This window comes from Anabrus simplex, chromosome 3, assembly GCF_040414725.1.
Source record: "Anabrus simplex isolate iqAnaSimp1 chromosome 3, ASM4041472v1, whole genome shotgun sequence".
NCBI classification, from domain to species: domain Eukaryota; kingdom Metazoa; phylum Arthropoda; class Insecta; order Orthoptera; family Tettigoniidae; genus Anabrus; species Anabrus simplex.
The window spans coordinates 80,246,209-80,266,449 of NC_090267.1; the positions used below are offsets into that span (position 1 = coordinate 80,246,209).

A 20,241-nucleotide genomic window follows, 5' to 3' on the forward strand; every position below is an offset into this window, starting at 1 on the left:
TCCGACACGCAATGTCTCGCATTCATAGAAACTAACAACACTTAACAAAAACCAAATCATTACTTGACAAGACCTACTCGTTTGTCGTTTACAAAGGCAAATATACACACTACTACCAATAACAAAATCATTACTTGACGAGATATACATTTCTTAACATACCTCCAGGTAAGAGTCCCACTACACTCACTACTGTTACAGAACAAAAAATCGTATTCTGGTAGAGAAAAGTACGACTTTCTCTACGTATGGATGCAACCTTCTTTACGAAAAGCATCCCTAACCTTATTTACACACTTCATCGACGTCTTGAGTCCTTCTCAAGTGCCGCACAGGTTAGTGTGGCGCCTCACGTTTCTCCAACTGTAACTGGATACTCGGCCGACGATCTTCTTTATCCAGAATTAGCTCTGTGCACAACCACACATCCACTACCGAATCCCACCGAATGTAGATTCGGTACGCTTTGGTGCCACCAGAAACTTGTAGCATCAGCGATATTTAGCGTGCTCACTCCGTAGGTAAAATATACTTAAGACCAATAGAGCATCGCCTAGGAATCTGCGCAAAGTAGCTCCCACGCACCGGTCCGAGTGAGAAACACAGAATCAAGAACACAAACACAATCAGAAACAGAATCAGAGTTCGAATGAACTGCCACACATGCGTACATACGTATATAGCTTGCTGCACGTGGTCATAGCGTCCCGAAAAGTTTATAGGTAGCAACGCTCTCATAGGCACTTCTTGACGCGTCACTCAGTCAACCCAACCTCGCTTAAAACAAAGCCCTCGTATTGGCTATTGAGTGTCTGATGTGACACTGAACGTCCACTCACGTATATCCACATTGATCCACTCCAATTCTTCAGCCTATACTACCTGCCGTACCCTGTATTTCCAAGCCACTTTGTTGCAACACATCCAACTGACTTCAACCGTCCTTCCCGATATAGTCGCAGTTTTCCTGGTTGCACAATCCTACGGCTAGGCCATATTTACAGACTCTTACCCAAACGGAAATTTATACAAAATATAATGATGCACATATGCAATATTCCCTAACTACACATTCTTCTTATAATATTACGTTTTTACATTATCAATAAACAAAATTACAAGATTTTAACATTACAAACTATATACGAAAATTTCCTAACCTAAAAATTCGGGGATCATACATATGTACGGTTACAGTGCATTGTGCCAGATAGATGCAGCATAGAGTAAAATGGAATATACTGCAGAGCACACAATCTGTCTCTTAACTGTTCTTGGTCCCCCGATGTTAGGCATAAGTCTAGCTAATGCCGATGCCTTCTTCTCTGCCTTTTGAGTTACTGCCTTCGCATGTGCACCAAATGTGCAATTCCTGCCAATAAGAACTCCAAAGGTATCATACAGACTTCCCTGGGACAATTTCTGTATCATTTAATATGAAGTGGGCATTCTTCCAATTCCTCGAACCTTTCAAAACTTTTTCCTCTTCTTTTCTAGCCTATTTCAATCCACAGCTGGATATAGGCTTCTTCCATCGTCTTTGGTCTTGAGCCACTTGGAACCAGCGTGTTCCAGCCAACAGCTTTATGTCATCGAGCTGTCTCTTCTGGGGTCTTCCAATGCCTCTCTTGTGTTCCCATGGTCTCCAGTGAACAATCCTAGAGGTCCACCTGTTGTAGTCTTGTCGAGCTACGTGTCCTACCCATTGCCATTTTAGTCTTGCTACTCTCTCCAGGATATCTGTTACATTCGTTCCTCTCCTGATGTCCTCTGAACGGATCTTATCCCTAAGGCTGATCCCTAGCATCTGTCGCTCCACGGCTCGTTGTGTTTGCTGAAGCTTGCGAGCACTTTCCTTCATCAGAGTCATCATTTCCAGACCGTAAGTAGTAACTGGAAGCATGCACGTATTATAAACCTTGGTCTTCAGGTTAATTGAACATCGTTGTTGGTGAGGATGAACCTTAGTTTTCGAAATGCTGTCCAACTCATACCTATTCTGCAAGGAATTTCTACACATTGGTTGTCTTTTCCAAGTTTTATCTGGTGTCCAAGATAGATGTACTCATCAACAGCTTCTATATATTGGTTTCCCATTTTAAGTGGTCGACTGTCTGGGCTTAGTATTTTCGTTTTATTAATGTTCATTTCCAAACCAATCTTGGCAGAGGCAGTTTTTAATTCTTGGATCATTCTTCCTAGCTCATCTAGTTTTTCACTTATGAGCACAATGTCATCAGCAAAACGCAGGTGGTTCAAATATAACCTGTTGATTTTTATTCCTTTATTATCCCAATGAAGGGTTTTGAATACATCTTCCAAGGCAAGGGTAAACAGCTTTGGAGAGATTGTGTCACCTTGTCGAACTCCTTTGCCAACTGGGATTTTATTGGTGATGAGGTCTTCATCTACTCTTACTACCATTGTTGCTTGACCATAAATGTTTTCCAGGAGCTTTATATACCTTGAGTTTATCATGGCATTTTGAAGTGCCTTCATGATTGCCCAAATCTCCAATGAGTCAAAAGCTTTTTTATAATCAATGAAGGCCAGATAAATCTTGATGTTGTACTCAGTGGTTTTCTCAAAAAGAAGACTAATAGTCTGGATGTGTTCAACAGTTAAGAAACCTTTACGAAATCCCGCTTGCTCGGCAGCTTGATAAAAATCCAGTTCTCTTGTGAGGCGGTTGGTTACAATTTTAGTCAGGAGCTTGTACAGGTGTGATAACAAACTCACAGGACAATAGTTCTCTAAATTTTCCTTATCACCTTTCTTGAAGAGAAGTATCACTTCAGCATTTTTTCCAATTTTCTGGTAATTTTCCATAGTTAATACACTTGTTGATGAGTATTCTCACGGCTCCTAGCAGATCTTTTCCACCTAATTTCAGCATTTCATTCATTATTTTATCCTCCCCAAGGGATTTTTTATTCCTTAGTTATTTAAGTGCATTTTCAATCTCAGCAGTGGTTACTTCCCATGTTACTTCATGTGTATAATTCTGGGCTAGTTCATCACTGGGTGGTTTATTAATGGTTGATGTATACAGCTTGTAGTAGAAATCTGTAATAACTTCAATAATGTTTTGCCTATCTGTGACAATTTCACCATTTTGGTTCTTAAGTTTTGTAATTTTTGGTCTTCCTGTAGACATGTTGTTCTTAAAAATCTTCATGTTTTTATTTTCTTCAATTGTCTGCATGATCATGTTATTAAATTTCCTTAGATCTTTTCTTATTTCCTTGCAAATAAGATTTTTGTATTCTGCTGTATCCCTGTCCATTGTCTTCCTGTCCTTAATGAGCTGCATAGTATTAAGTGAAAGTCGGCTCCTCTTATTAGTTTTCTTCAATGGGATCTCCTTTGCTGCATTTTGAATACTGACTGTAATTTTCTCATTAAGTTTGTTCACGTCCAAGTATTTCAAATCTTCTGTTGGGTTAAGTTTTTTGGTAAGAGCTTGTTGAAATGATGATGTTTTTCTAAGTCCACTACTCTTGGAAAAGTGCACCCCCTTGTCATTTTGGACTGCTCAAGTTTGAGGTCAAATGTGAAGGTTGCTCGAACTAGTCTATGGTCGCTTCCTGTATCAAATCTGTTGAGAACAGTAACATATGTACAATATTTCTTCTTGTAGGTCAAGATAAAATCCGTCTCATTCTTGGTTTGTCCATCGGGGCTCTTCCATGTCCATTTTCGTTGGATGGGCTTTTTAAAGAAAGTATTCATGCAATAGAGATTTTTGGCTGTGAAATATTCTAGCAATCTTTCTCCTCTTTTGTTTCGATCGCCCAGTCCATATGTACCAATGTTCTCCGAGTCTCCGATTTCCTTCTGACCCACTTTTGCATTGAAGTCTCCAATGATGATACAGAGTTGTGTCTTTTCTGAATTTTTCGCTTTGGTGATATCTTCATACAGCTGTTCCACTTCCTCTTCGTCAGAAGTACTGGTTGGAGCATAGACGTGTATGACTTGTATGGAGAATTTACTATTCAATTTGAGGAGGATATATATCACTTTGAAAGAGACACAAATCATCTTGTGTACGAATTCTTTGATACTTTTATTGACAAGAATAGCAACCCCATGTGTAGAAGCATCCCTGTTATTACGTAAGATGACATGACCTGATGGAAGGGTCTCAGCTTTTTCTCCTTGAAGGCGAGTCTCACAAATACACAGAATATCCCATTTTATGTCATGCAGTTCTTGTTCTAGCCTTTCCAGATCTTCAGCTAGTCTCATAGTTCTTATGTTTAATGTGGCTATTCTTACCTTTTTAGTCATTCTTTTCGAATTTTTGCCTCCCCCAGAATCCTTAAGGCAGACTGACGTATTGTCAGTGTGAGATTCTGAGTCTTTCACTCTACTCACCTGGGGTAGTTTCCTTTGAAAATTCGAAGTCATTGGAGTTTATGGAAGGTGTTCCGCAATAAAACACCATGCTTGCCAGATGTGTTGGTGAGTTGTGATTCAGCCGTCCCTAACATGGGGAACAGACGCTGTCGGGGTACCACCACTAACATGTGGAACCGTCGTGCCCTTTGTGTGTTGAAGTCGTGCCCTTTGTGTGTTGTACTCGTATTAATCCCCAAGTACAGGGCTGCTTCTTCCAACATCTCCGCCATACCGAAGGTCACCCTCTCCACCGTTGATGTCGTTGAGGTCTTCACTCGTAACCCTCAGATGGGACCCTTACCAGATACTACACACCGGGTCAGTGTGCTCTGGGACTCACATAGGCAGGGGCGCCACTCACTGGGTAGAGCTGCCTCCAAGTAGGGTCTCTACCTGCTTCCAAAAAATTACAGCCTGTCTTATGTGGTGCCAGTCTCAATTTATTTACTATCCGTTAACTCGTCTCAATGATTCGTTTACTCGGAAGGTTAGTTATTCTACACTCTCTGCTATTACCACTATTGCAAGGTCATCTGCATAACCGAGAGATATTGTCCCTTTCGTCACCTGCAGACGTAGGACACCATCATATACTGTAGAATATTCCCCAAGGTGGATCCTACGACAGATCCCTGTGGAATGCCAACACTCATTTCGAGGTCTTCTAAATCATCAAGTCGTATTCTTCGTCCTTTGAAGTACTTAGCCACAGAAGTGGTCCCGCTTCTGGGAGCAGTTCCAGTCATCAGTAGACAGAAACCCTTCAATCTCTAGCATCAACACACGTCTTCCTCCATGGGTGGCTAGAGGACAAACCCAAAGATTTGGTAGATGGAATACCAATCACTGGCGACGCATACGAGGAAACAAAACAGATCCTAGTTTCACAACACGGAGAAAAGAATCGTATAATCCTGGCTCATCTGGATTATCTCGAAGCCCTGAAACGGATATCACATGCATTTTCCGATGCCTTACAATGAGTGTAACAGACGCATACAGGCATTAGGGGAAAATGTTGACGACAACGGACGGATGCTAGCTCCCAAAATATTACATGCGTTTCCAGAGGATATCGTCCACTGATGGATCATATATTCGAAGCGAGAAAAGATCTCAGAAGGTCATATAACGAAAATTATGGAATTCTTGAATGAAGAGGTAAAAGGTACCATGACCTCATACAAAATTAGAGGAGACTGTACCTTTTCAGACACATTCGCACCCACAGCTGCTATGCTTCCATGTGAATGCAAAATAAAAAACGATGGACAGAAGAACCAAAAAGGCACCATCGGAATTCTGCGAATCATGAGACCACTGGGCACAAGATCATTCCAAGGTGCCCAGCATTGAGGAAAACACTGATAAGTTACGAGCTGCTCATTGATGCTTCTTGTGTCTCAAGTGAGGAAACAATACAAAAGAATGAAGCAAAAGAAGCAAAGTAGCTTACTCCAAATGCAATAAATCTCACCATCTGTCAATCTGCAATGAAGAACAGGAAGTTTCGGTAGGAAAAATTGACAGAGAATTGCCTCACTTCTCACATCTCCAGACTGCCAGTATTTGGATCACGGGCCCGACAGGGTTGAGGACATGTACACATTGCCTATTCGATGCAGGAAGCCAATCCAGCTTCATCAAAATGGAACTCGTAAATCAATTGAAGCTACACGTTGTTGGACACAAGGCTTCACTCTGCATCCAGAAATCGTCGTCTCATCCAGTTCAGTATTACCGGAGTTTGGACAAATGCTACAGTAAACCTCTCAGTGTTTGAAAGCGAGAGTACTTACTCACCACACCCAGCTGTCCCGCACAACATTCAAGCCTTACTGCGAATTAGGAAGCTGCAGCTCGTGGATTCCAAGGATGACGGATATGACCATCCTATTGAAATCCTAATAGGTGGAGATCAGTAGGTGGAAGGTGATGAAAGATGATCAACTGATTCACCTTTTTAAGTTCCGCAGTGCTCCTTCCATCCATATTTCATTGGCTTTTAAGTGGCAAAAAATTCAACATAACTGTAAACCATGTCGCTGTTAATTACGGGCACTTCAACAACGAACCTATGGCATTGGACCACAAAATTCACCGCTTCTGGGACCTGGAGACCTTGGGAATTAAGAAACAGCAGGAGTGATCGCTAGCGACGAAAGACGCTGCCATTCTACACGTTTTTCACAACACATATCGAACAGAAGACTGAAGGAGAGCAGTTTCTTGGATTAGAAAGGAAGACGCATGCCCGTCTTCAACCCTTGCGACGCAGAAAAGCATTTCCAAACACTTCAAAGAAAACTTAATGGCAGTTCTGAGTTCCACAAAATGTACCACTCTCTAATGATGGACAACAATGAGAAAGGGCACATTGAGATGATCGGCACTCAGGACCCTACAGGCGACATCTTCTATCTTCCTCATCATGCAGTGAAGAAAAAGAGACACAGAACAACCAAATGGGGGATTGTCTTTGACGCTTCATCCCATGAGAAGGATTCACCATCCCTCAATGATTGTTTGGAAGTTGCTATAGTTGCTATAGTAGCCCCTGTATATAAAGGAAAGGGTGATAGACATAAGGCTGAAAATTACAGACCAGTCAGTTTGACATGCATTGCATGTAAGCTTTGAGAAAGCATTCTTTCTGATTATATAAGATATGTTTGCAAAATTAATAACTGGTTTGATAGAAGGCAGTTTGGGTTTAGGAAAGGTTATTCCATTCAAGCCCAACTTGTAGGATTCCAGCAAGATATAGCAGATATCCTGGATTCAGGAGGTCAATTGGACTGTATCGCAATTGACCTGTCTAAGGCATTTGATAGGGTAGATCATGGGAGACTACTGGCAAAAATGAGTGCAATTGGACTTGACAAAAGAGTGACTGAATGGGTGGCTCTGTTTCTAGAAAATAGAACTCAGAGAATTAGACTAGGCCTAGGTGAAGCTTTATCTGTCCCTGTAATAATTAAGAGGGGAATTCCTCAAGGCAGTATTGTTGGACCTTTATGTCTTCTTATATATATCAATGATGTGTAAAGAAGTGGAATCTGAGATAAGGCATTTTGCAGATGATGTTATTCTATACAGAGTAATAAATAAGTTACAAGATTGTGAGCAACTGCAAAATGACTCGATAGTGTTGTGAGATGGACAGTAGGCAATGGTATGATGATAAACGGGGATAAAAGTCAGGTTGTGAGTTTCACAAATAGGAAAAGTCCTCTCAGTTTTAATTACTGCATTGATGGGGTGAAAGTTCCCTTTGGGGATTATTGTAAATACCTACGTATTAATATAGGAAATATCTTCATTGGGGTAATCACATAAATACGATTGTAAATAGAGGGTACAGATCTATGTGCATGGTTATGAGGGTATTTAGGGGTTGTAGAAAGGATGTAAAGGAGAGAGCATATTTGTCTCTGGTGAGGCCCCGACTAGAGTATGGTTCCAGTGTATGGGACCTTCACCAGGATTACTTGATTCAAGAACTGGAAAAAATCCACAGAAAAGCAGCTCGATGGAATAATTTACCAAAGGAGATGTTCAATAAATATCCAATTTCTTAGCAATCATTTAAGAAAAGGCTAGGAAAACAACAGAAAGGGAATCTGCCACCTGGGCGACTGCCCTAAATGCAGATCAGCAGTGACCTTGTGAGTGAGTAGGGCCTAATCTCTTGCCAGAAACACTGTCGACACTGATACGTTTCCAGATGTTTCAGTGAGCGATCATCGTGGACGGGACTCGAGCATTTTTGCAACTGTTCTTGGAGAAGTGTGACAGGGACTTAGCCAGGTTTTTCTGGTTTTGTGCCGAGAAGGTCGAAAAGGGAGCTTGATGTACGACAGATGACGCAAATGTAATGACTGGTCCGTATTGAAATGTACATTAATTCAAAAATGATACAAAAGTTCAATAAGATCCATCTATTTAATACACACTGGGTTCTTAAAAATTAATATTTACATCTTGTCATCTAATTTAACGGGACGTGTTTCGCCCATTGTATGGGCATCATCAGGCGTTATCTCATGCCTAAAAGTTAAAGATCAGGATCCTGATTACTCTAGTCAAATTGTTACATAAAGAAATATGTGTGTTATAAAAATGAGGAAAACTTGTTGTAAGTTCCCAAAATACAATTTACACAATTAAAACATGTTTAAAAATATGTATGAGAAGAATGAGTAATGTTCATGCAATCTTACATTGAAATCTTTAAAACATTTTTAAAATAGCCAAAATGCCCCTATTAACGTAAATGATAAGAAAGTCTACGGCTAAAATTATGGCCTTGAGGTACAAAATCAAATTGAATGGAATCTGGTTAAAGGCAACCCAATTTGAAGCCGTAGAATGGTTACAATGATTCATAAGTGGCTTAATCATTTAAAAAAAGACATTAAATATTTTTGTAGAAAGTTTATAGTAGTACAGAATTAGATGGCGTAATCACGCACAGATTCACTCGTTTACAGTTTGGTCTCACGTGCAGACCCTTCCTCCTCTCTGCTACCCTGCATGAACTGGCTACCATGTTCAGTGATAAATCCTCTACGGCCACGGAACTGCTTGATAAGACTACGTTCATGAATGACTTCGCCAACAGTTCCAAAGCCGACGAGGCCATAACGTTGTACTATGAGATGACAGCACTGTTGCGGCAGATACGCCTACCGATGGCAAAGTGGGCTACGAACTCCGTGCCACTCAAAGATATATGGAAGACAGAAGGGCGGGAAATCAAATGGGAAACCACAGTTCTGGGCATCAGTTGGGACACCGAATCTGAATCACTTGTCTTCGACCACCGCGACGTCACTGACAGGTTGCAAGACGAACCCACTACAAAGAGACAGGTGCTTCACACTATATCAAGATTTTATGATCCTCTCAGCATTCTCCCTCCAGTATCTACCGAGGGAAAAATCCTTTTCCAGGACACGTTGTGTAGGTGCGTAAAATGAGATGACATTCTTCCCTCAGACATCGCAGTAAGATGGCAAATTTGGATTTCAAGCCTATCTCACTTGTAAGCCATAACGGTCCCTCATTGGCTAGGGATGTCTAATCGAACACAAGAGGCTTCTCAAGTTCGTGTTTTCTGCAACACATCAGAGAGGGATTATGGAGCTGTGTTGTACGTGAGAACACAACTCGACGACAATATTACATTTCGTCTGGCATGCAGCAGAAACAAAACATCACCAGTAAAGCTTTTTTTTTTTTTTTTTTTTTTGCTAGAGGCTTTACGTCGCACCGACACAGTTAGGTCTTATGGCGACGATGGGATAGGAAAGGCCTAGGAGTTGGAAGGAAGCGGCCGTGGCCTTAATTAAGGTACAGCCCCAGCATTTGCCTGGTGTGAAAATGGGAAACCACGGAAAACCATCTTCAGGGCTGCCGATAGTTGGATTCGAACCTACTATCTCCCGGATGCAAGCTCACAGCTCACCAGTAAAGAAAGTGACGTTGCCAAGACTGGAGCTATTGACCGCCTTGATGGGTTCACGTTCATTAAAGTATTTCTGCAAGTTAACTGGATATGACATCATGAATCTGACGATGTGGAGCGACTCTATGGTAGTACTGGGTTGGATACGCAGTGACCCAATCGCTGGAAGATGTTTGTCTGCAACCGTCACGGAAATTCAAGAATATCTGACTCCACCTCAGTGGTGACATGGCTCCATGGATAGTAATCCAGCAGATGTTGTGTCACGTGGAATGTCACTACAAAAAATACAGTCTTCCATGACGTGGTGGCAGGGACCTCCGTGGCTTACAGAACACCCTGATACTTGGCCTCTCAACGTATTCCCAGAGGATTCACTTCCATAGATCTGAAAGACACACTAGCAAGTGCTGACGATGAGTACCTGGGAACCTCCCATCGACGCCTCAAATACAGTTCTTACTGGCAGGTGTGACACATGATGGCATGGATCAATAATGCAAGACACTCGGAAAAATTCTCCGGCTATCTGACTGCACACAAATTCGAAGCTGCAAGATTGCGATGGATCCGAATATTCCAGCAAGAACTTTACCGCTGAGTACAATGCCCTGAGTGAGAAAACAGAAACAGAACTCCCAGGAAGATCCATAATTGGATGCTTCAACCCCTTCCTACAGGATGGACTTACACGACTAGGTCACCTCCAGTATGCAGAATTGACTCAACAGGAAAAGCATCCTCTCCTTCTTGACGGTTCACATCCATTTGTGAAACTTCTGATAAAACAGACCCATATACGCCTACATCATTTGGAAGTTAGGACTGCGATATCGGAGCTATGTAAGGAACTTTGAGTTCTCAAGGCAAGACAAGTCAGTCAAGAAGGTCATTCACAGATGTTTACCACGCAAAATTGCCAAGAATGACCCAGGACATGAAATAGAAGCTCCTTTGCCAGCTGCTTGTGTGCAAATCACGCAACCATTTGCTGTCACAGGTGTCGATTTCGACGGCCCACTATACATCAAGGTGGGGAGCCGGCCACAGAAATCTTGCATTGGCTTCTTCACGTGCAGTATGACAAGAGCCTTGCACCTTGAACTAGCATCGGACATAAGCACAGAGAAGTTTCTAATGGCGTTTAGATAGTTCTGCGGTAGGCGAGGAGTACCACATGCCATCTACTCTGACAATGTGAAGACATTCCAGGCAGCTAATAAGGAACTGGCCATTCCCACCCAACTGTTCACTAGTCTACTCACGAACCAGCACTTTGCACACCTTCATGTCTCCTGGAAGTTCATTGCTCCACGGGCAGTTTGGTGGGGAGGCTGGTGGGATAGGATGGTTGGAATGACCAAACGGCACCTGAAAAAAGTGTTGGGATGGTTGCAGGTTTACGAAGAGATGTTTACAACCTTACTGGTAGAAATAGAAGCCGCCCTAAACTGTCGACCTATTATTCAAGATGGCGCTGAGACACTGACATCAAGCCATTTTTTAAATGGTGAACAACTGACAACGTTGCCCACTAGTCCAGAACCCAATATCCTCAAAGACCTCAGGAGGAAAGTGAGATTCAGATAAAAGCTATGTGAGGACTTCCTTAAGAGATGGAAGAAGGATTATCTTCTCTAACTCGGGAACTACAATGAAGTCCAGAGTTCAAAAAGAAGACTGACGGAGTGCAGAGTAGGAGACGTTGTCCTTCAAGATGACATGAGACCAAGGCATATGTGGCAGAAGGCCTGCATCACCGAGAGAAGACCTGGACGAGACGGGAAGGAGTGGACTCTCATCCTACGAACAGCTGACGGGACCACTATCAGCAGGACCATACAACTGGTCATCCCCCCTCGAGACTGACCAGAGTGGGGAGGATGTTGAGGATTGTAAATAGATAGTGCCCCACCATCTACTAGGGAGTTTAAGAACTATTCATGTACAGACATATCTCTATTGATTGTATGTATAGTGTGTTGAGTGAATAATGAAATAAATGTATTGAAGGCGCACTTGGTGTGTCGTGTTTTATCCCCCAATGTATGGAATTAGGTTTGCAGTAAAGAAAAAACTGATAAATGCCCTTCTGCTCACTTCCAGGGCAATCAGTGAGCAGCTGTCTAGGGATATTTTTCCTCTCTCATCTTCTCATACTCCTCCACTTTACAGTCGATAAAAATGTTAAGAATGAGTTCTGTCACAAGCAGAGCATACTCATCAACAAAGTATCACCCAAGGAAAAATTGTTATTGCTTGATGATTTCAATGCCAGAGTTGGGAGTGATAATCAGCTGTGGGAAAAAATGTAATAGGCAAACAAGGTCTTTGACATTGTAACACCAATCGGTTATTGCTTCTTGGCCCGTACAATGAGAATGAATTCCTCACCCAACAATACTCGGTTCCAGTTACTTAACTGTTTTAAGACCACATGGATGTATCCACGCTCTAAGCAATGGCATATCCTTGACTACATCAACCTACAATGTGATAAGAAAGACATTCTGATCACCAAGACTGCAAGAAATACTGTTGACTGTTGGACAAACTACAAACTTCTGATCAGCCAACTAAGAATCTCTTTTCACTAGAAATTGCCACTGCATCACTTAAGTTTGTCCAGGAGGAAGTTCAACATTGCTAAACTTTCAGATTGCTGCACAGTTCCAGAATACAACCTTTGAGTAGCCGGCATCTAATCCAATTATCACGAATGATGTGAAGCAAGAATGGTCAACAATTTAAACGGTTATTTTCAAGTCACCTGCAGAAACTGCAGAGGTAAAAAGGAGGCTAGACTGGTTTGAGGACAACACGAAAATTCTGAGCACCACTGATGCTAAACAGAAAGCTTTTACATCCCTTTAGCAAGATCAATCCTCCAGCTTGAAGAAAGCCCATTTCCAAGATCTTAAATAGAAATGAAATGAAATGTCGTATGGCTTTTAGTGCCGGGATATCCCAGGATGGGTTCGGCTCGCCAGGTGCAGGTCTTTCTATTTGACACCCGTAGGTGACCTGAAATAAGGAACATGAAGAATAATTGGTGGCAACAGAAAGCTCAACAACTTCAAAAGGTGGCCTGATGCCAGAAACCTGTAAAACTTCTCTGCAGGGACTAGAGAACTGTATGGACCCACTCATTCTTCAGTAGGAACTCTGAAATCAGCTGACAATGTTACCACCTTTACTGAAAGCAAGAGCATCTTAGAGCATTAAAAACAACACTTCTCCACTCTTTTTTTAAAATGAAACTCTACCACAGTGGAGGATTTTTTCTGTGATGTGCTACAACAGCCCCCACAGCCATGGATGGAAAATGCCACCAGCATATTAGGAATTCAGAGAGGCTCTAACAAGCTGAACTCCAGTAAGGCACCTGGACCATACACCACTTCCATGGAGTTGATGCAATGTGGAGGCTTATCTCTAATTCAGGGATCGGCGCACGGACAAAGAAAGTGTGTCCAGATGAGCAGCAGTGGGCTCTATCTGCCCACAACAGGGCAAGTGACTCAACAGCACGACTTGTGGCGTGTGCGTCATTATGCTATGGGTTTCCGCTGAATTTACAGAACATAGAACAGAATGAGGAATAAATGCAAAGTCTAGAGAAAGCATTTTAGACTAACAGGAACTGAAATATTTACTACCAGTACATTAATTAGCTGCCTCTGTGGATCCGTGGTAGAGTGTTGGCCTCCGGATCCCAAGATAGCGGGTTCAAACCCAGCAGAGGTAGTTGGATTTTTGAAGGGCGGAAGAAAGTCCATTCGACACTCCATGTCGTACGATGCCGGCATGTAAAAGATCTCTGGTGATACATTTGGTATTTACCCGACAAAATTAATTAAATCTCAGCCATAGACGCCCAAGAGAGAGATCCGGTTTACTCTGTCTGCCATCTAGCGGACCTAAAGTAAAACGGAACGTCAAAATTGACGAGCAGACAGCCAGATGGCGTCAAATCGAAATGTCTGCACACGGTAGCTGAGGCCATACGATTATTATTATTATTATTATTATTATTATTATTATTATTATTATTATTATTAGTACATGAATTAAGTTTATAAACATAATGAAATGTCGTATGGCTTTTTAGTGCCGGGATATCGCAGGACGGGTTCGGCTCGCCAGGTGCAGGTCTTTCAATTTAACGCCCGTAGGCGACCTGCGCGTCGTGATGAGGATGAAATGATGATGAAGACAACACATACACCCAGCCCCCGTGCCATTGGAATTAACCAATTAAGGTTAAAATCCCTGACCCGGCCGGGAATCGAACCCAGGACCCTTTTAACCGAAGGCCAGTAAGCTGACCTGCAGCCAACGAGTCGGACATAAACATAATAATCAAAACATAACAACTGTACAATTGAAAAACCATAATAAATGCTTTGGTTTTTTTAAAAAAAGTTTAAACTCTGGTAAGTATGACACAAAACACAATTTGTATACCTTTTTGTACTATAATGCTAGCAAGTTCAAACAACTTCATGTGAAAACAAATGTTTTCTGTCATGAAAGGTACAAAACAAGTATGCTCGTATTTTCACAAGTGAATCACTATCGGTACTAAATGCGGTACTGTTTTTTTCTTTTCAATGTTGCTAGTCGTATATCTGGTGATAAACTTCTGGTTGCACTTAAACACAGCATGCACTTCAAGTGTTTGTCACTGAGAGTGGATCGCAACTGTGACTTTGAAAAAAGTAGCTCACATGCATATGTCGTTCAAACATAGAAATTATCTTTGCAGCCCTTTGATGGAGACGAGAGAAGCGGTCATGCGGTAGATGTTTATAGAATTCTAAAATGTTTGTACTTGAAGTTCTAAAAATATCTTTCAGTGTCAGATCACACATCAGATCAACGACTACTAGTTTTACATAGCCAGGGATGTCATCAATATTTAAGGAAATTTAGGTCTGTGAATCGTCGATAAAATTCACTGTAGAGGTAGGAGACTTTCAATATATTTTGTGAAATTTTCTTCCTCAATATCCGAAGCGACAGCCTGCATGTTTTTGAAATGCATTAGATTTTGGGACTGAAGATTACACAATTCTAGCTTAATTTTGAAGGCAACAATTTGATTGAACATGACCGTAATAACTTTGTCTTTTCCTTGTAGAGAAGCTGGTCGACTATACAACTAAGCTACACTGATGCACTGAACTTCCTCAGCCATGATATGTAACTTCAATGCTCACTACTCGCAGCCGCTGCTCTATGACCTGCCCGCCTGCCTTGAGCTCAGAGCAGCAAATGGGTGCCCGGACACAGAAGCCACTGAATGCCGAGGCCTGCTCTAAATACAGGGCTCTCCACACTAATCCTTTCAATTTTAGAAACTAAGCAGGTATCTGGTGACCTTAAGAACTCCACTATCACCACCATATTAAAAAAAAAGTGACCAGGGTGCATGTGGCAGCTATCGTGTTATATCACTGCTGTCCATCCCGAACTTCTTGCAAGGATTCTGCTTAGCCATCTCCAAGTTCTCTCTGAGAAGATTCTTCCTGTTAAGTGTGGTTTCTGTGCCTCGGGAGGCATTAATTACAAAATCTTCTGAGATCAGCAAGGAAACAACAGCAGTACTGTATTGTTTCATGATCTGGAAAAGGCCTTTCATTCTGTCCACAGGCTTGCTACGTGGGCAACGTGAAAAACTCTGATTGCCCAAAATACTTTCTTGGTCAGGTTACAGCACTTCCATGATGGTATGTCTGGACAGATTCTCCATTAGAAAATAATTTCTAATGTTTTTGCTGTCACACATGGATTGAAGTGAGACTGGTACAGAGTGCCTGTGCCTCAGGAGGCATTAATTACCTTGATGAAAGTCTCTTCAACCTGACAAGACTTTGTTCACATTGCTTGTGTATAGTGGTGGTCATTTCTGCTGTTTTAGGAAAACGCCAAAGAACTGTTTGTTTGTTAAAAACAACCGTTTTTCCAAACAGTTTGAATACAACAGGGCATTCGTTCATAACGAGATTGTGAAAGACGAATGAGTCACATGCACAAGGGGGCTACGAGATAGGAAATGAGATCTTTCACCACCTTTCAATCTAACTTGTTTCGTAATGTCTAGGCAGACAGCACAAGCTGAAGGCTGACGAAATACCGGTATGAAGGATATACGGGAAGAACAATAAGACAAGTGAAGACTCCACTCTTAAGCAAAGGATATAGTCTGTAATGACATTTATTTATCGTTAGGCTATCAACTGACATTAGCGTTTTGTGATCATGGCGGTCTGCTCATCTATAGCAGTATTATTATACAGTATCTATGTTCATCATATACCATTATAAGATTATTGTTCAATGAGAACTACTGTAAAAAATAGAAGTTACAGAATGTTATAGATAAAAGAGATAAATAAACACACACAAAAAACGAGAGTATTCATAAGATGCACAATATTAGGAAAACACTTAAAAATTAATTATTCATATTTACATTAAGGAACATTAATGTTTCAACCTCTTTTTTTGAGAGCTTTGCATTAATTACCAATCCAATTTGGGAAAGTAGGTCTTCAATATGGCACTGATGTGATCACTATGCTACACTTCATTATTCTGTTCACATGATATCTGTTATGAAAAATTCTCAAGCACTAACTCTTCGTATTTACATTGAGGAACATCAACATTTCTACCTTTCTTGATGACAGCCTTGTTCTCCTTTCATTAACAATCAGTCCAGTTCAGGAAAAAAGTCTTTCACAGGGCAATGAAGTGGCCACTATGTTACACTGTTATGAATATTGGATACACATGTTGGTAATTTTTCCACCAGTCTAAGGGGCAATTAGATTCCCCCGCTTCATTTACACGAGGTAAAATGTCATTTTTCAAATACAAATCCAGTTCTTTGTTGGCTCGTGACAGAGGGCTGGTTTGAGGACGTTTATCTCCAATAATGTCATTGAAAATGCTCCAAGCGCTTATTGGACAAGAGGACTGAAATGCACCAGTTGTAGATGGAAGTGAGGAGGACGGAACGTCAATATTCTGCTTCTCGCTGGTCTGGGCATTCCTCTCTATTAGGTCCACTACTAAATTACGCACCCTCTTTTTTGATGTTATCTAGTGCCGCAGGGTCCTGAAAAACATGGTAGATCTAACAAAGTGCAGAAGGCAAAGGTGCTGTTGTGTTCAACGTTCTTGAACCTTTCTCCTAACCTTTTAATAAGGCTAGCAATTACGGCCCTCACTCCTTCTGTGAACTCGGCCAATTGCCCGAGTTTTTCGCAAATACCTTTTAGTCACCTGACGGCCACAATCACAGAACTTCCAGTCATATATGCTTCTCCACTATGAGAATTAGTCATTTCTTCAAACGGAGCTAGCACATTGCAAAGCTGACGACAAGCTTGCCACTCTTCGCCAGTTATTACGGGCAGATGTTTATCTAGCAGAGCAATAGTGGCCCTGATAGCTTCTTCGAGTTCTACTACAAATCGACGCAACATATAAAAAGTTGAATCCCAGCGCGTTGTGACGTCTTGGGAAAGGCGTTTAGTTACTGCATGTCCACTTGATATCTGGTACTTCAGTAGTTTTTTGCTTGCTAGTGAACTTCTCCTGAAGTAGCTGACAACTTTTTTGATTTTCTCAATGGTGACTTGCATTTCCTGACGAGAACCCTGGACAATCAAATTTAATTTATAAGCAAAACAACCATAGTGTTCCCACTTCAGAATTTCCTCAAACGCGTTTGTTATATTACTAGCGTTATCAGAAATTGAAAAATTCACTTTGTAATGCAGCTTCCAATCAGATAGTATGCACTTAATTTCGTTTGCCAACGCAACAGACGTATGGCTTCCTGAAAAACTAAAACACTTCAGTAAAACCATCTTGAAGGAAAACTCTTTCGTTGATGATAGATCGCCGGAATCATCACATTTGAAATAGTCTTTCTACCAGGTAATTCATAACCAGGGATCCACTTCATAAGTTTAGAACATCCTCTATCCTCAAAAATACTAAAGGGCTGATAATCTAAAATAAATAAATCAAGTAAATCACGATCAATTAATTTCTTTTGGGCAGATGGAACATTTTTAGTGACGTAAGACCTAACGTTGTCTTTTAGGTGCAACACATGAATCAGCAATCGAGGCTTCGCTATCAGGCCTGCTAGTGCTAACACTAGGTTCGTCTCAATCCTCTGTAGGCCTACTCGGTCGTTTTCCACTGAAGGTATTTCCTTAACACTATGACACGTTAGCTCAGCATATAGTATTGCTATATGTTTTCTTTGCAAATGTCCTTTCAAATTTGTAATAGTTGATTTGTAAGAAATAAGTTGCCTGCAGATAGTGCAAAGTGCCTTATCATTGTCACTTTTCGTGAAATAATTCCACACCTCGCTTCGTTTTGACATGTTATAAAACAACTCGCCTTGCTCAGCATTCGGCAAACTTAACACCATTCCTTTTTAAAACTGGTTTGAGAACACTGGTATATCACCCGCCAACAGCCCGCAACCAGCAATAAGCGAAAATGTTGAAGAACTGTTCGGCTAAAAACTGCTTTTCCAAACAGCTCTTGGCTCACTGCCAACTACATACGAGACAAACAGTCTATTTGACAGCGAGGGAATGGAAGTGGTTAAGTACCGAACAATGCCGATTTCAGGCTGAATAGCTCCAAACGCGTGGGTAGGTTCAAGGCTACATCAGTGTCTACTCACTAACGAACAGTGAAAGACAAACTGTGGACTGCATTGAAGGAAAAACTGTTTGGTGGAACTTTTAAAAACAGTTCGTTTGTTTTCCACCCGAAAACTGTTTTCTCCAAACAGTTGGGCGTTTTTCTGTCCATCACTACTTATGTAATCATTTATTGTAGTCCAAATTATTTTTTGATACATGCATGATTTTCCTTGTTACAATTAGCTTATTTGTTACTACATTAAGCATTACAGTTAAGTTAAATAATTATTTACACCCATTCTCTAAATTATATTTTTTTTAAATTTCATTAATTTTTGTCCTAGATGTTAACAGTGTTATATAGTATAGGACAAAATGTATATCTCCATAAGCTGAATTAGTGCAAGTGTTTACTGTATTTACGCGAATAATCCCCACCACCGAATAATCCTCGCACCCTAACTTTAGGAAGGCTGATTTTGAAAAAACTGACTTCGATAGCTGCAGTCACTTAAGTGCGGCTAATATCCAGTATTCGGGAGATAGCAGGTTCGAACCCCACTGTCGGCAGCCCTGAAAATGGTTTTCCGTGGTTTCCCATTTTCACACCAGGCAAATGCTGGGGCTGTACCATAATTAAGGCCACGGCCGCTTCCTTCCCACTCCTAACCCTTCCCTGTCCCATCGTCGCCATAAGACCTATCTGTGTTGGTGCGACTTAAAACAACTAGCAAAAAAGGAAGATTTTGAAAAAAAAAAAATGCCAACACTGACACAAATAAAACCCGCACCCCAATTTCGTGCCTCATTTTTTTTTAAATGTATGGGTATTATTTACGTAAATACGGTACTTATGTCACAAGTCTGTACATAGCCATCCTCGAATTATAACAGAAAAATTAAGTATTCAATTAGGCTGCAATGGTTTCAAAGGGAAAATAAGCTCCAAACTAACAATTTCAAGAAACTAAAAAAGTGGGGAATAAGAATTTCTGTTCTGGCTGACAGGACTACTTGATACATCCATTCTTTAATTCCTTCTTACAGAAAAGTTACAGCACTTGTGATTAATCTAGATTATGTTGATAAACCGTTCTCCACAATAATTTGATAGATAGGCTGGATGTTGCAGTGGAAGGTTGCAAGGTATTCAAAGGCTGGTACCATAATGGTGTCAGCTTGGCTGAGGAACTTTTGAAATGAAAGTGTTATCTCACTGGTACAATTACTGATGATAGTATTCAAAATCCACCCGACAAGAAAAAGGACCTCAAACTGAAAATAACTAAAATAAAGGCTTATTGTGCAGGAGATGTCTACTTGTCATAATACCACGATTCAAACTGTAAACAGTTCTGCAAAAAGTGGCCAACAAAAGGACTCTAGGGAGCTAACTTACTTCATCAGATAAACTCTAAAATGGTGGTGGAAAATGTTTTTCTGGATTTTATAAATAACTGTTGTAAACACTTGTTGAATTTACTGTCAGAACCTCAAGAAGTTTGGAGCTATTTACTGTCAGAACCTCAAGAAGTTTGGAGCTAAGTCTATGGACTATCCCAGATTTCACACATCAGCATTTGCCAGAGACAAGGAAGAAGCTGATAGATTAGATGGAAGACAACATTTTCCTGACCAATAGGCAAAGAACAAGCTGAAGGACTGTTCAGTGTGTAGCAATTT

At 41.1% G+C, this 20,241-nt stretch overlaps 1 protein-coding gene across 1 annotated transcript in view; it reads right to left on the reverse strand.

Annotated features, from left to right (window-relative positions):
• Positions 1-20,241, reverse strand: part of Cep97 (centrosomal protein 97kDa) — a 275,047-nt gene that overhangs the window by 238,058 nt on the left and 16,748 nt on the right. The window lies entirely within an intron of this gene.